Genomic DNA, 18,246 nt, shown 5'->3' on the forward strand with positions numbered 1-18,246 from the left:
AGGGGCGATTGAGCCGCCAAAATTGCGCAGCACATCTGCGAGGTTTATGTCGATGCAGCTGATCGGCGAGGCCGTGGATTTTTCGGTGTTTATGCATAACCCTGTAGCGCATCCGAATTGGCGTAGGATGCCAGTAGAGAGTCGACCTCCTGACGGATTGGGTTGATGAAGACAACTGCGTCGTCGGCGTAGAGACTAACCCTGAGGTTCAACTCGCGGCCTGGTATCTGTTGTAGTAGTTGTTGCTCGACCGCCTTCGCCAGCAGGTGGTGCAGTGGGTCTATGGCGGGAATGAAGAGTAACGGCGAGAGCGGATCACCCTGGCGAAGACCGCGACGGTGAGCGAAGAGGCGGCCCGGCACCCCATTCAAAGAGACCGTCGAGGACGTCGAGGAGAGGAGCAGGGCCACCCAATCTTGCCAGCGCGCGCTAAACCCTAGCTGCTGCAGCAACTCTAGCAAGTAGTCCCACGAGACCATGTCAAACGCCTTCTCGATGTCGAGCTTCATGAGCAGTGCCGACGTTTTGCAACGGCGGAGGTGGGGAACGGTGTTTTGCACGTAGAGGTAGCTATCGTGGATGCATTTGGTTTTGAGCAATGCCGTTTGCGCCGGAGAAATGATAGTGTGGATCACCTTCACTAGCCTCATGGAAAGGACCTTGGAGATTAGCTTCACCATCGAATGGATCAGGCTAATCGGGCGATAGTCCGTGATCGCGACCGCTCTGTCCTTCTTGGGGAGGAGAACGATCATTGCACGGTTGATGGCGGCCACATCTCCTCCCGCTAGGTGATAGAACTGGTGGAAAACCGCCATGACATCGAGCTTGATGATCGACCAACATGCTCGAAAGGAGGTTCCGTTGAAGCCATCCGGCCTAGGCGCTTTTTCCTGCGGAGAAGCACAAATCCCCTGCCAAACCTCCTCCTTCGAAAACGGGTTATCTAGATCGGCAGCCGGCAGCGACGGAAGATTGAGTGAGCTCCAGGCAATGGTGGTGTCTCTGACTGGCGCCGCCCCAAGGGAGGAGCTGAAGTGGTCGTATATAGCACTGGCCTTGTCGCTGTGCTACGTGATGATGGAGTCTGACGTGTGGATGGTGTGGATGAAGTTTTTCGGCCTCCTCGAATTGATTTTGGCCTGGAGAAAGGCCGATCGGGCTTCTCCAGCCCTTAGCCATGTGATGCGCGAGGCCTGGCGCTTCCTGGCCCTCTCGATCGCGGCCAGGCCAAGGACGCGGAACTTGAGCTTCTTACGGAGAGCGAGCTCGCCGCTGGAAAGTTGTCTATGTTCTTGGGCGATATCGAGGCGGAGGACTACTTCATTTGCGATTTGCAGCTGTAGACGAGTGTTTCTGAAGAAACCCTTTGCCCAGATTTTGAGGTCTTTTGCCGCCCTATCTAGTTTGACGTGGATGTGTTTGAATGCACAGCTAGAGGCAACGGGGCGATCCCACGCATGTTGCACAGTTTCGTAGAATCGGGGGAATCGTGGCCAGAAGGATTCAAACCGGAAACGAGCCGATCAGCGTGGTGCGGTTGCTACAGCGAGCAGAAGGGGGCAGTGGTCGGAGCAGGACGTTGAAGCGGCGTGCAGGAGGAAGGTTGGGAAGAGGGTGTCCCAAGCATTGCTGCAGAAGAACTTGTCGATGCTGACAAGGGTTGGATCTTCGCGCTCGTTGCTCCATGTGAAACGGCGGTTTTTGCATCTAAACTCCCGGAGTCCTGCGGTGTCGATCGCCGCTCGGAATTTGCCCATCATTCTACGGTTGATGTTGCTATTGTTCTTGTCATTAGCCTTGTATATGAGGTTGAAATCACCGTTGATGAGCCAGGGGTCGTTTGATGGCGGTGCCGTCCTAGCTACTTCTCACAAGAACTCATCCTTTCTACTATCGTCGACGGGGCCGTACACCGTGGTCAGGCAAAACATTGTTGAAGTTGTCCTGAGGGTGACGCGGGCAGTGATGGAGAAGAGGCCGATAGCATGCGATTGCACATCTACTACAGAGTTGTCCCAGAAGATTGCAGCACCGCCCTTGGTGCCGGAGGCGGGGAGCACGACGCAATCAGTTAGCCTTGCTCTGCCGACGTACTTGACCAGGGGGCGACTCCAGGCTTCGATTTTAGTCTCCTGGAGGCAGAGGATAGCTAGCCTATGAGCTTCTGCCGTTTCACAAACTACTGCGCGTCGCGTCGGCGTGTTTAAACCTAGGATGTTCCAACTCATGATGGGACAATTTGTGTCAATCATTTAAACACTATGAGCGATCCTGTGGCTGAGCGATGGGGCCGGCGCACGTTGAGGATAAACATCTCAGAGCTAGTGGTGGGTTTGGCAGCTTGGCATTACTCAACTTTCTTTCGCTGTATATATCATGAGTGGACTTGCGCTGCAAGCCATGAGCCCGTTCATGTGAGGTCTGAAGGAATTGCAGAATATAACTGAAGAGATATATGCCGTGTGATTTTTCGTATGATCGAGCAGGTTTGTAAGGTCCGCCGTCTTGATCAAGTCAGTCCATCGATCTCGACGTAGTACGTAACAAATCTCTAGCCTCTACGTGCACTCCAGCTGACCGAGGATGATCTAGTCAATGGGACAACGGCCTATATCTCTGTCTTTTCTTTTTCTATTTGATTGAAGGAGAGGCTATATCTCTGTCATGGTAGAAGAAATTTGTTGCAGTGTCACGGAAGGAAGAAAAAAAACTAAATACAGTAACTGGCTATTGGCGCAATGCTCGAAGTCTTGGTGCTGACCTTTGCACACATATTTTTTATCTTATTTTATACTTTCTCTTGGTGCTCTACATCGACGTTGATTCTACACTAGCTGAAGTTTGCGCTACATGCATGTTGCGTTTACTAGATTTTCTCTTTGACAAGGTGGGGTCTGATTCGATGCAAAAAAAAAGGTGGGGTCTGATTTGTAACCAAAACGACCATGGTTCAAAAATAGGTGTTTGTTCAATAAATCATTGTACAGAGTACTTACAGTGGATTGTTTTGGCATGAATTGCTTAGAAACAAGTACTTCCACTCAAAACCCACCTATTTGAGCCTACTGAAATGTCTTCCAGTGGAGCTTCATAGATTTTATTTTATTTTTGCGAATACGCTCTGAGGCGTATCATTCCATTGATAGTAGGGATGGCAATGGGTCGGGTTTAGGGCGGGTGAAGCTGGTCCAAATCCAACCCATGACCCATCTTCCTACTCTCTGCCCATCCACCAAATTAGCCATGGACACAACTTGTGCCCATGTCCAAATCCGCTGGATACCCACATACCCATGGAGCTCCATGGGCATAGAAAAGTCAGCATGAAGCCTTCCCAAAGATCAAATTAGCTCATCATCATTCACTCACAAATGACAACATAAGCAACATGCATAAGTAGGCAACAAGTAATACGATGAGTCCTTAAGTGTGGCATACCAGAGGTTGATTCTGTAGCATATAGCTTATGGCACCAGTTGCATATTGCCTGCCATTTCCCATTGATTCGCTCTTTCTACTGTCACTGGCATATGCCCCACATGTCATGTGGATATCCATTGGATATCCATGGAGCACAAATTATAACCGTGCACAACCCGGCTATTCGTGGGTATCCATATCCACGGATCCATGGGCAGAAATGCGCTCCATACCCTTGCCCAACCGAGTCGGGTATCCATGGGTATCCATATCCATGGATAAAAATGCCATCCCTAATTGATAGAAGAGGGTAGAATACAGAGTTTGGGTTCCCAAATTGTCGTGCACAGAGAGGCGACACTTGGGAAACCCTTGAGCCGGAGAATGGGGGTTGCTCAGCCCCCATATACATAAGTCAGGCTACATGAATGATCATCAAGTCCCTTGGCGTCAGCCCAAGCCATGCGCTTGGCCTCAGCCTTGATCTCGTCCAGCAGCTCGCCAGTCGAAGGTTGAATGCCATCAAAGATAATGGTGTTCCTATGCTTCTAGATGGCCCAAGCGGTGATGATGGTGAGCGAGGCAAAACCCTTACGAAAGTGGGAAGGGGCCGCGAGGGTACTGTCCGACCACCAGTTGAAGAACTCCATCGTGCCATCCGGTGGCAAGATCGGCAGTCTGCACCAAAAGAGAACCTCATGCCAGGTGATGCGAGAGAAGTTGCAACCAGCCAAGATGTGGTGGAGGGTTTTGTCTTCCTGGGAGCACAATCCGCAGGTAGGCTAGTGTTGCAAGCCTCTGCGCGCCAACCGATCAGCGGTCCAGTGGCGAATCTGTGAAGCAAGCCATAAGAAGAACTTGACGTTGAGTGGTGCCCAGCTCTGCCAGATAAGCTGCCAGAACGGTGCTGTGGTGGAGCCAAAGAAAAGGGCTGAGTAGCAGGAGCTGGCGGTGTAGGTTCCCTTCGAAGACCAGCGCCGGGTTAGGGTGTCTTGTGTGGACCTGCTCAGAACAAACAACAAACAATGGACCTGATTAGAACACATTTAAACACCACAAAAGTGATACCATGCCCTTAACAACAGATTTGAGTTCATCGTTTTGAGCTTGGACGCATCAAGGCAGCCAAGCCTTGCTACATATCGCATGTACATGAATAAGCAAACTTAGCAAGAATGAGCAGAGAACAGTTAGAAAGATTAATAAAACACACACTGATAAACACACCTAGTAGAGTAATTTAAGCATGGCAGACACACTCCGCTAATTAACATCACAGATAGCGGCGACTCAATGGCCGACACACAACAGGTAAGTCTTGAAGATAAAACCTAGTGTCAGATTAAAAATATCAATCATGGTAGTTATCTTGAAAGGAAAAATCTTTTCTGTTCACAACGAATTGGCTAACTGAAACATGAAGATATAATTCTACTCAAGAAAACAAACTAAATATCTCTAGACTTGTTTGCAGAAACTCGTACAAGTTTCTTACAAACAGATTTAGTTAACAGTCCAGTTAACTGAATGGTTAAATCTTCAGGGCTATTTAGTACGTACAACATATTTATTTCAAAAAGGCAGTGAGGATGCTCCTTGTTTTTCAGATGAACAAGTTACTTGTTTTTCAGGCAATCGGCTCGGCAGAGACTTTCCTCGAAGGAAGCCGTAGAGGAGTTATCAGGATTCACGAGCATCTGCACAGCTGGGAGCCTTGGGCAAAACAGGGGTATGTATGTATGTATGTTTGGGTGGACAGGAGACGAGGATGGTCTAATACTCTGATGTATATACAACAGCTGTTGTATAGGGGTGAGTACATTGTATAGCATATCTTTTCGGAAAAAAAAACATTGTATAGCATACACTGTAACAGCTAGAGTATAGTAGTATTCGTTTCAAAAAGGCAGGAAGGATTTCCAGGCATCATTATTTAAGATGAAGTCCAGACAAGTTGCTTGTTTGTCAGCACAGCTTATTCAGCGGCACAGATGCTGATTGTTGTTGCCCTTTTTTAGCTGAAATTCACAAATTCAGAATGCAATGCCTAACCTAAGATGGTCTGAAATTCTTTCAATGTTTACCACTCAATAATCTTTACGAAAAAGGGTTTCCCCCCGCTTTATATTATAAAGCAATGAACCAAGCATCCAACACAACAGTACAAAGTACAATAAGTCATAGAGTCAAGCTGGGGGCTCAGCAAGACAAGCCCCAAAGAAAGCTAAAAAAGGAGAACTAATTCGGCCCGGGAGGCGGTGGCGGTGGTGGCGGTGGTGGTGCAAAGGCCGATGCCAAGGAACGAAGACCCGCAATGATGTTGTCGATGACATCTCGGTCGCGCCGCTTGCTAAGCGGTCTCCAGATCTGTAAGAAGCCACACACTTTATAGATCACATCAGTCACACGAAGCGGAATTACGCGTTCGATGACTAGTTTATTACGGGTACACCAAAGGGACCAGGCAAGGGTACCCAAAGCCACCCAAATTGGGGCGCGACTAGCGCCAGGGAGCCTAAGGACCTCCCCAAACAAATCTGGGAGGTTGTCATGGCACCAATTGCCACCAACCACCTCTCAGAAGCAGCTCCATAGGAACTGCGCCGCAGGGCATCGGAAGAAGATGTGGTTGCAGTCTTCCGGTACCAAACAAATGGGGCATAGGCCATCCCCAGGGCCATTACATTTTCGGACCTCCGTGCCCGAGGGCAGGCGACCTCGGACACATTGCCAGAGAAATATGCGGATTTTCAAGGGGAGTTTGATCTCCCAGAGCACCGAGAGCTCCACCGGACCAGGGGTGGGAACAATCGCCTGGTATAGGGATCTAGTCAAGAATCTACCGCTTGGATCGAGATGCCAAGAGGTTCAAGGGAGGGGGAGTGGAGGGCAATACACTCAAGCAATTCATCCCATTGCTAGAGCTCCACCGCCCCGAAGGTATAGCGGAAGGTAATAGCGCCCAAGTCAGCCAAGGCCACAGCCACGGAGAGCTGTGGGCGGACACAGATCGAGAATAATGCAAAGAAGTGTTCCGCGAAGAGGCGCGGCCCGGACCATCTATCCAGCCAGAATAAGGTGGCTGATCTGGTGCCAACTTTAATGGAGGTCCCAATGTGCAAGACCAGCATCAGGAGGATCACCGATTGCCAGAACTGGGACCCTCCAGATCTACTTGCAAAAACCAATGGTTGCCCGCGAAGGTACTTCACACGGATAATCTCAAGCCACAGGCCACCCTCATCGTCTGGATCCGCCAAAGCCATTTGGACAGAAGGGCAATATTCATCCGCTTGGAAGAAATAACCCCAAGGCCTCCTTGGTCCTTAGGCTTACAGATCTTAGCCCATTTGACCATGTGGTACTTCTGTTTATTGTTCTCTCCTACCCAGAAGAATCTGGAGAGGAGTTTAGTGACCTCATGATGAAGGGATTCATGTAAACTATAGAATCCCATGACATGCATCAATAGGCTAATAAGGGAGAAATTCATCAAAATCACTCGAGCGGCTTTAGAAAGCCATCTCCCCTGCCACGGCTCCATCCTAGGTTGGAGCTTGGCGATTATTGGACAGAAGTCCTTCTCCAATAGGCACGTGTCACTAAGTGGCATGCCAAGGTAAGTTGTTGGGAAGGACCCCAAGCGACAGTTCAGGCGATTAGCGATTCGCTGAGCTTCCGTTTGAGAATATCCCAGGACCATCACCTCACTGTTGGCGAAGTTAATTTTGAGGTCCGACATTTCCTGAAAGCAGAGGAGGAGGAACTTAAGGTTCTGAACATCCTCATCAGAGCCTTCCACCAGCATAATGGCATCGTCAACATATTGGAGGTGGGTCAGACCTCCCTTGGCCACAAGCTGGGGGCAAACCCCCCTAATGTGGCCGGCGCGCTTGGCCAAATCAAGGATCAAGAGAGGGCATCAACCACAAGGTTGCAGAGAAATGGGGATATCGGGTCTCCCTGTCGCACCCCTTGGCCAATCGTGAAGTATGGCCCGACCTCCCCGTTTATGTTAATAGTCCTCCAACCACTCGTCACTAACTGCATCACTCGGGCAACCCAGTGGGGATCAAATCCATGCTTGAGCAACACCTCCCGAAGGAAGGACCAATGGACGGTGTCATAAGCTTTGTGGAAGTTGATCTTGAAGAACACAGCGCAGAGATGCTTGCTCTTCACCTCATGGATAACTTCATGGAGAACGAGGATCCCATCCGAAATATACCTGCCTTTCACGAAGGCCGACTGGTTCGGGTGATGGATCTAGGGGCTGAATAGGGCCGCCCTAGTGGCGTAACCCTTCGCCAAAATCCAAAATATCACATTGAGGACTGTGATAGGGCGGAATTGCCTAATGTCTACCGCACCCGGCACCTTGGGAATCAGAGATATGATCCCATAGTTAAGCCGGGACAAGTCTAATGTTAACCTAGAGAACTCTCGGAAAAGGTCAAGGCTGATCTCCTTGACCATCGGCAAGAAAGCCTGAAAAGATGGACCGACAGTCCATCGGGGCCTGGGGCCGAGGCCGGGTTCATGGATTTGACAAAAGCCTCCACTTCAGTGGCATCAAAAGGGGCGAGCAAGGCCGCATTTTCCCCAGGGGAACCTTGTTGGTCGGGCGACCAGATGTGGTCAGCAAGAGTGATACCACTTCGAGGGCGCCCCTGAAATAACGACTTGTAAAAGTCGTCCACGAGCAAGCGAATATCCCGAGGTTCTTGAAACAGCTGACCTCCTTCCCATAAAAGGGGAATGGAGCAGAGACGTGATACGTCTCCAACGTATCAATAATTTTTGATTGTTCCATGCTATTATATTACCTATTTTGGATGTTTATGGGCTTTATTTTACACATTTATATCATTTTTGGGACTAACCTACTAACCGAAGGCCCAACCCATATTGCTGTTTTTTTTGCCTATTTCAGTATTTCGAAGAAAAGGAATATCAAACGGAGTCCAAACGGAATGAAACCTTCGGGAACGTGATTTTTGGAACGAACAAGATCCGGAGAGCTTGGAGTGCAAGTCAAGAAACAATCGGAGCCTCCACGAGATAGGAGGGCGCCCCCCCTATAGGGCGCGCCCCCTGTCTCGTGGGCCCCTCGGGCATCCATCGACGTACTTCTTCCTCCTATATATACCTACGGACCCCGAAAACATCCAGGGGCACCATGAAACACAATTTCCACCACCGTAACCTTCTGTATCCACGAGATCCCATCTTGGAGCCTTCGCCGATACTCTGCCGGAGGGGGAATCGACCATGGAGGGCCTCTACGTCAACATCCTTGCCCCTCCTATGAGTTGTGAGTAGTTTACCACAGACCTACGGTTCCATATTTATTAGCTAGATGGCTTCTTCTCTCTTTTTGGATCTCAATACAATGTTCTCCCTCTCTCTTGTGGAGATCTATTCGATGTAATCTCTTTTTGCGGTGTGTTTGTCGAGATCCGATGAATTGTGGGTTTATGATCAGATTTATCTATGGATATTAATTGAATCTTCTCTGAATTCTTTTATGTATGATTGAATTATCTTTGCAAGTCTCTTCGAATTATCGGTTTGGTTTGGCCTACTAGATTGATCTTTCTTGCCATGGGAGAACTGCTTAGCTTTGGGTTCAATCTTGCGGTGTTCTTACCCGGTGACAAAAAGGGTTGCAAGACACATATTGTATTGTTTCCATCGAGGATAACAAGATGGGGTTTATATCATATTGCATGAGTTTATCCTTCTACATCATGTCATCTTGCTTAATGCGTTACTCTGTTCTTATGAACTTAATACTCTAGATGCATGCTGGATAGCGGTCGATGTGTCGAGTAATAGTAGTAGATACAGGCAGGAGTCGGTCTACTTGTTTTGGACGTGATGCCTATATACATGATCATGCCTAGATAACGTCATAATTATTCGCTTTTCTATCAATTGCTCGACAGTAATTTGTTCACCCACCGTAATACTTATGCTCTCGTGAGAAGCCTCTAGTGAAACCTATGTCCCCCGGGTCTATCTTTTATCATATTTGCTTTCAATCTACTTTTATTTGCATCTTTACTTTTTTGCATCTATGTTATAAAATACCAAAAATATATTTATCTTATCATACTATCTCTATCAGATCTCACTTTCGCAAGTGGCCGTGAAGGGATTGACAACCCCTTTATTGCGTTGGTTGCGAGTTCTCAGTTTGTTTGTGTAGGCGCGTGGGACTTTTGAGGAGCCTCCTACTGGATTGATACCTTGGTTCTCAAAAACTGAGGAAAATACTTACGCTACACTTGCTGCATCACCCTCTCCTCTTCGGGGAAAACCAACGCTAGCTCAAGACGTAGCAAAAAGGATTTCTGGCGCCGTTGCCGGGGAGGTCTTCGCTCAAGTCAAGACGTACCAAGTACCTATCACAAACCCATCTCCCTCGCATTTACATTATTTGCCATTTGCCTCTCGTTTTCCTCTCCCCCACTTCACCCTTGCCGTTTTATTCTCCCTCTCTTTCCCAATCTCCTCCTCTCTTTTTGCTTGCCGTTTTTCTATTTGCTTATGTGTTGGATTACTTGTTGCCATGGCGCAATATAATACCAAATTGTGTGATTTATCGAATACCAATAATAATGATTTCCTTAGTACTCCGATTGCTCCTCTTAATGATGTTGAGTCTTGTGAAATCAATGCTGCTTTGCTGAATCTTGTTATGAAAGATCAATTTACCGGCCTTCCTAGTGAAGATGCCGCTACCCATCTAAATAATTTTGTTGATTTGTGTGATATGCAAAAGAAGAAAGATATGGATAACAATATTGTCAAATTGAAGTTATTTCCGTTTTCACTTAGAGATCGTGCTAAAGTTTGGTTTTCGTCTTTGCCTAAAAATAGTATTGATTCTTGGAACAAGTGCAAAGATGCTTCTATCTCTAAGTATTTTCCTCCCGCTAAGATCATCACTCTTAGGAACGATATTATGAATTTTAAACAACTTGATCATGAGCATGTTGCCCAATCTTGGGAAAGAATGAAATTAATGCTTCGCAATTGCCTTACTCATGGTTTGAATTTATGGATGATCATACAAAATTTTTATGCCGGTTTGAACTTTGCTTCTAGAAATCTCTTAGATTCGGCCGCGGGAGGAACCTTTATGGAAATCACGTTAGGAGATGCTACAAAACTTCTTGATAATATTATGGCTAATTATTCTCAATGGCACACCGAAATATCTTCTAGTAAAAAAGTGCATGCTATAGAAGAAATCAATGTTTTGAGTGGAAAGATGGATGAACTTATGAAGATGTTTGCTACTAAAAATACTCCTCTTGATCCTAATGATATGCCTTTGTCTTCTTTGATTGAGAATAATAATGAATCTATGGATGTGAATTTTGTTGGTAGGAATAGTTTTGGAAACAATGCTTATAAAGGAAATTTTAATGCTAGACCGTTCCCTAGTAATTCCTCTAATAATTATGGAAATTCCTACAATAATTCTTATGGTAATTTTAATAAGATGCCCTCTGTTTTTGATAATAGTGTGAAAGAATTTATGATTCCTCAAAAGAATTTTAATGCTTTGCTTGAAGAAAAATTGCTCAAAGTTGATGATTTGGCTAGGAATGTTGATAGACTTTCGCTTGATGTTGATTCTCTTAAACTTAGACCTTCTCCTACTAAGGATGATATCAATGAGTCTCTCAACACTACTAGGGAAAATGCTATACACAAAGGTGTAGCAGTAGCGTTGGTCAAAACTCAGCGTTAGCGCTACTTAGTAGTAGCGCTTGTTGCAAAACCACGCTACAACCATTATTTTAGCAGTAGCGCGTCTTCACAGAAAAGCGGTACTACTAAAATTCCCTCACTAGTGCCGGTAGGCTAGGAATAGTAGCAGCGCTTCTCCCAGAAGCACGCTACTGCTAAAAACATTGTAGCAGCGCGTTTCTGCTGTAGAGCGCTACTGCTATGTAAAAGAAAATAAATAGAAAAATAAGTAGAAAAGTAAATGAAAATGAAAGAAATAGAAAAAGGAGAAATGAAAAAAAAAGAAAATGTAAAGAAAACAAAAGAAAAAGAAAAAAAAAACAGAAAGGGTTAGATGCAGCGCGTTTGTCTGGAACACGCTATAACTATCTTAGCTATAGCGCGCTTCAGCAAAATGCGCTACTGCTAGTTTGACTCAAATCCCGGCGGCCCTGGCTCAAAATTTTGCTAAGTCCTTTCCCCCCCTCTCTACTCCCCCCTGTCCCCCAAGTGCTCCAACGCCGCCGTTGCCCTGCCGCCTTCGACCACACCGCCACCGCCCGAGGCCGCCTTCGACCACACCGCCGCCGCCCGCCGCCTTCGACGCCGCCGCCGCCACCCCCTCGACCTCACAGCTGCCGCCCGAGGCCGTCGTCGACCTCACTGGCGCCTCCCTCGAGCTCGCCGCCGCCGCCGTCGACCTCACCGCCGCTGCCCGAGCCAGAGCCTTCCCTCGCCGCCGACCGTAAGGCTATGCCTCTCCTGTCCCTACCCTCCTATTTCTCTCTGCTAGGGTAATTATATATATGTGTTAATACTGTGTTGATGTTCATATGAACCCTAGGTGTTCATATGAACCCTAGATTTTTTTAGGGCAGTAGGCATTTTATAGCATTTAGGAAAAATGATTAGCAATTTTTTTAGGAAATTAGCTAGGGCAATTTTTATGAAAATTCCTAAACAGTAATTTCATTTAGCTTTAAACTAATAGAGGGTATATAAATAATAGTAGCGTTTAGATTTAAATTAGCAGAGGGTATAAACAAAAAACACTTAGCTATAAAAAAAATTTGACTACGGACCTGAATTTGTTCCAAATTTCATTCAAATGAAATTTGAATTATTTGGACTATGGACCTGAATATTTTTGAAGAAATTGGGTGTAGGTACTAAGGTCTTGCTGTGGAAATTCTGGTGAGGTCAAAAGGGTTAGAGAAAATGTAGTTCCTAGACTTTTAGCTTTAGACAAAAAACAAAAGTATTTAGCTATAAATAAAAAACAGTAGCTATGGCATTTAGCTATAAACAAAAAACAGAATTGTTTTTCTTTTCAAAAACTTGGTCAAACAGAACAATAGCTATATGTCATTGATGTTCATTTGCATATTCCATTATTGTTGATTATATCTTTTCATTGAAGTGGCCATGTTATATGCAAATTCCTCAATAGTGTTTGCTCATGTTATATCTTTTCATTGAAGTTGTTCAATTGTGCCCAAGTGACTTAGTTGTTTCCAGGGAATGATGCTGAGTGGCCTATGTTTTGCCGGAATGTTGATTCATTTCTGTTTCGGCAAATTTCAGGTTCTCGATTTGTCCACTTTTTAGCAAAGGTCATGCTGAAATTTCCCATGAATTTCGGCATGACTTGTGCTACAAACTAGGACATATCGAGTGCCCGGGATTTGCCGCACCAGGAAGGAGTCAACATTCCTTCAAAACAATAGTCCTTTTTTATGTCATTATTAATTTTATTAGGTGCACCCGCACCTCCTCCCACACCGGCTCCCGCATCTGCTCCCGCACCGGCTCCTGCACCGGCTCCCGCACCGGACGTGCTCGGCGGTGCTTCGTCTTTGGCTGAGCTCGACGCCCTCACGGTATCTTTCACACCGGCCCCCTTCAATATAAATGTATAATCTCCCATTTTCGTTGCCTTTCGGATGTCTCACGTCACAGACTTTTCTTTGCAGGCCGACGAAACCCCGTGCACCATATTGTACACCATCGGCGACTAGAAGGTGGACGTGGGGAAGGCGACAATAATGAAGCCGAAGGAACCATTGTTCCACAGCCGGCCGATCCCCCCGAACGTCTTCAAGGTTTCCATGGCCAGTGTCGAATCGGGTCACGAGAATTTGCCTCCTCCAACACTACTGGTGGATGGCAAGGAGACACCGCGGCGGCTTGGTGATTGTTGCAATGGGTGGGTCCTGTTGTGGCCAAAGAGTCTACTTCATTTGGAGGTGGCCGGGAGCACACCCACGAGCACGCAACCTCAGCAAGGTATGAACATCAACACCCTACCTACCCAATTAGCGTCGGGTGTCGGGTTGGGTGATAGCAGACGGGGTAAGGAGGAGGCTCCATTAGTCGTTGATGATGTCGCCATGGATGAGGATGAGGATGATGATGGCGCTGAACAGTATGTCTATACTGGCGCCTCCTCAGGGTTTGAGCGTCATGAGTCGGTGCCTGAATTACCGTCTCAACGTATTATTGACGACCTTCCGGTAGTAAAGAAGTCTAGGAAGAGAGTGAGGAAAGGCAAAAAAGCTGATTCTATGATCTAGCCGCCTCAGCAGCCTCGGCTTCAGGACCGTATAGATATCCCCGATGCGGATAAATGGCATATCCCCGGTCAACCAATCCTACCTGCAACAGCGCTACGGGCCAGATTCAGCGATCTAAGGAGACTTCATGACGATGTGCTGCGGGTAGAGAAAGGCCTCATCGCCTCGAAAGATCCAGGATACCCACTCTACGTGGTTAACGTTCCGCGGCAAATGTCGTATGTCGACAGCTTCCCTGCGGATAAGTTCTTCCTCCGATTCGATTACATATTCGACATGTTTCACGTGAAGAAGCTGGATTTTACGTTTGTCCGCCTTTATGCCTTGCACATGAACTACATCATTGGGGTTGAGCAGATACGTCATATCTGTGTCGCTGACCCGTACTACATGCACGAGAGCTTCTTGGGAGTCTGTGCAGAGCAGCGTGAATACGCGAGGGATTACATCATCAGTTTCATGCTCGCCAATAAAGACAAGGAGGCGATTCTCGTGCCTTATCATCCCGTGTAAGTCATCCGCACTGCTATCCTTCCTTCGATTTCAATAATTCATTTGCACGGTGGAGGCTAATTAATTTGAGGTGTACTTAGTATGCGCAGCGGCGGGCGCGCCGTCCTCATCATCCTCTACCCCCGATTCTCCCACGCTCTTTACTTGGACTCATCGAAGAACATTCACAAAAATGATTACACCCACATCAAAGATGTTCTCGACAGTGCTATGTTTTACTACCAAGCAAGGGGTGGAGAGGTTAGGGACAAGAAGAGAAGGGGCGGCAGGGCCGCCTTCAGCCATAAGACTGACTTCTACTGCATCCAGCAACCGAACGATTCTCTTAATGATGGATTCTACATCCTACACCACATGCTGGAGTACAAACGGGATCACCAGAACCTTCACATGTCACCTAGATCTAGCGATGCCCATATTCTGCAATGGGCAAAGGACATAGGAGATATCGAGGATCATCGACTTCGAGCTGAGTTCTATAACATCTAGCGCGAACTTTCCCAAATCATCATGAAAGAGGTCGTCCGAAAAACAGGGATGTTCTACGGAGAAGGACAAATGTCGCGGGAAGACGTCCGAACATGGATAGCCTCTCAGCGTCTCGACATGAAGCCTTTCACTAAGCTCGGGGACTATCTCCCTGACCTCGATGGATGGCACGACATGTTGGAGTGATTGTTGATATATGACAATGTGTCTGTTTAGTCCATACTTTCTGTATGACAAAACTTTGAGTTATGCGCAGTGAAACTTTATTTGTGATGTAATTAAACTGTCCTCCTCCTCGACTAGCAAAGATCACTCTAGTTAGGGCATTTTGGGTACGATGAACTTTGTTATTTATGCTTATGATATGTTGTTTCTATTTTTGTCAAGTCTGTCTCTTTCTGTTGCTCAACTATATATGTTGCATATCATCGACTCATGTGACGATGCAGGTGCATAGATCATCGATGGCGAAGAAGTGCTACGCCAGGAGTATATATACGATGAGTGGCCGGAGTGTCAGCCCCAGGTGTTGCCGGTTTCCGGTTTCCGAGCGACATGCAGTAGTTAGTTTAGGTTCACGCTAATGCGAGAGAGGGATACGAACTCATGTACTCACGTACTCAAAGTGATAGCTCTTCTCGCGTATACCATTGTTTAGATGGATGACGATGTATTTGCAAGTAATCAAGGACTTGTATCGCTATTTTCGAGATGATGACGAGAGACCACTTTGTGTTGGATGATGATTATGATGAGACTATTTGTATGTATATGCTATGATTACATTCATGGTCTCGCAGGCATTTGTATGTGTATCATGATGACATTTCTATGTGCTAAAGATTCTTCTATAAAGCCTGTTCAAATACAAAACAAATATGCCCCAAAAAACAAAAAATCTGTTAAATTAGCAGTAGCGAGTGTATAGAAGTTAGCAGCAGCGCCGCGATAGTAGTAGTGCGTTGTTGCAAAGGGCGCTAGAGCTACTAGCAGTAGCGTGCTCCCAGTAACCGCGCTGCTGCTACACTTGTGTAGCAGTAGCGCCGGTGACCATGCACTACTGCTATATGTTAGCTGTAGCACCTGTCCCCGCGCTACTGATACACCTAAAACCCGCGCTGCTGCTAGCCTTTTCCCTAGTAGTGCAAAGTGATGAGAATTTCCATTGACGAGTGCAAGGAAAGAACTGCTAGATTGCGTGCTAAGAAAGATAGCTTTATAAAAGCGTGTTCTTCTAGTTTCCGTGAAAATAATGATGAGGATCTTAAAGTTATTGATGCGTCTCCTATTAGATCTATGTTTTGCAATATTAATTTTGATGATTATGGGACTGATGATGAATCAACTTTGCCTAGAAGGCGTCCCAAGAATTCGGAGTCCTTAGATCTTAATGCTAAATTTGGTAAAAGTGAGATTGGAGAATCCTCAACTTCTAATAATGTTGAACCTACTATCTCCGATTTCAAGAAATTTGACTATGATAATTGCTCTTTAAAAGTTTGTATTTCCTTGTTGCAATCCGTTGTTAATTCTCGTCATGCTTATAGTCAAAACAAAGCTTTTACCAGACATATTGTTGATGCCTTGATGCAATCTTATGATGAAAAACTTAATTTGGAAGTTTCTATACCTAGAAAACTTAATGATGAGTGGGAACCTGCTATAAAGATTAGAATTAAAGATTATGAGTGTTTTGCTTTGTGTGATTTGGGTGCTAGTATTTCCACAATTCTGAAAACTTTATGTAATATTCTAGGTTTCCATGATCTTGAAGATTGCTCTTTGAATTTGCACCTTGCGGATTCCACCATTAAAAAGCCTATGGGAAGGATCAATGATGTTCTTATTTTTGCAAATAGAAATTTGGTGCCCATAGATTTTATCGTTCTTGATATCGATTGCAATCTTTCTTGCCCTATTATTCTTGGTAGACCTTTCCTTAGAACGATTGGTGCGATTATCGATATGAAAGAAGGGAATATTAGATTCCAATTTACCTTAAAGAAAGGCATGGAGCACTTTCCAAGAAAGAAAGTCAAATTACCTTATGAATCTATCATGCGTGCTACTTATGAATCAAGTGCCAAAGATGGCACTCATTAGATCTATCTTCGCTTTTATGCCTAGCTAGGGGCATTAAACGATAGCGCTAGTTGGGAGGCAACCCAATTTTCTTTATGTTCCTTGTTTTTGTTCCTGCTTAGTGTTAAATTTTGTTTCTACTTTCTGTTTAGATGTGTTTTTATCTTTTGTTTAGTGTTTGTGCCAAGTAGAACCTACAGGATAAACTATGATGATGGTTGATTTGATTCTGCTGAAAAACAGAAACTTTGCGCTCACGTGAAAAAAATCAATAAATCACAGAAACGTGCTTTTGCATTGATTCTTTTTTGCTTCTGATCAATAAACAAATTCTACAGTACGTCCTAGTTTGGTAAGATTTTTAGAGTTCCAGAAGTTTGCGTTAGTTACAGATTGCTACAGACTGTTCTGTTTTTGACAGATTCTGTTTTTCGTGTGTTGTTTGCTTATTTCAATGCATCTATGGCTAATATATTAGTTTATAAACCATAAGGAAGTTGGAATACAGTAGGTTTAAAACCAAAATAAATAAAGAATGAGTTCATTACAGTACCTTATGTGGTGGTTTTGTTTTCTTTCACTAACGGAGCTTATAAGCTTTCTTGTTGAGTTTTGTGTTGTGAAGTTTTCAAGTTTTGGGTAAAGCTTTTATGGACTATGGAATAAAGAGTGGCAAGAGCCTAAGCTTGGGGATGCCCAAGTCACCCCAAGATATTCAAGAATAGCCAAAATCCTAAGCTTAGGGATGCCCCGGGAAGGCATCCCCTCTTTCGTCTTCGTTCATTGGTAACTTTACTTGGAGCTATATTTTTATTCGCCACATGATATGTGTTTTGCTTGGAGCGTCGTGTATTATATTGGTCTTTGCTTTTTAGTTTACCACAATCATCCTTGCTGTACACACCTTTTGGGAGAATCCTATTTTATTAGAATTTGCTAGAATACTCTATGTGCTTCACTTATATCTTTTGAGCTTGATAGTTTTTGCTCTAGTGCTTCACTTATATCTTTTAGAGCATGGTGGTGGATTAATTTTGAAGAAATTGCTAGTCTCTCATGCTTCACTTATATTATTTTGAGAGTCTTTTAGAACAGCATGGTATTTGCTATGGTTATAATTTGGTCCTAGGATGATGAGCATCCAAGTTGGGTATAATAAAAACTATCATAGAAAGTGAATTGGATGCTATCATCAATTTGATGCTTGATAATTGTTTTGAGATATGGAGGTAGTGATATTAAAGTCATGCTAGTTGGGTGATTATGAATTTAAAGAATGCTTGTGTTGAAGTTTGTGATTCCCGTAGCATGCACGTATGGTGAACCGCTTTGTGATGAAGTTGGAGCACAATTTCATTTATTGAATGTCTTCCTTATGAGTGACAGTCGGGGACGAGCGATGGTCTTTTACTACCAATCTATC

This window comes from Triticum dicoccoides, chromosome 6B (assembly GCF_002162155.2).
Source record: "Triticum dicoccoides isolate Atlit2015 ecotype Zavitan chromosome 6B, WEW_v2.0, whole genome shotgun sequence".
Classification (NCBI taxonomy): Eukaryota; Viridiplantae; Streptophyta; class Magnoliopsida; order Poales; family Poaceae; genus Triticum; species Triticum dicoccoides.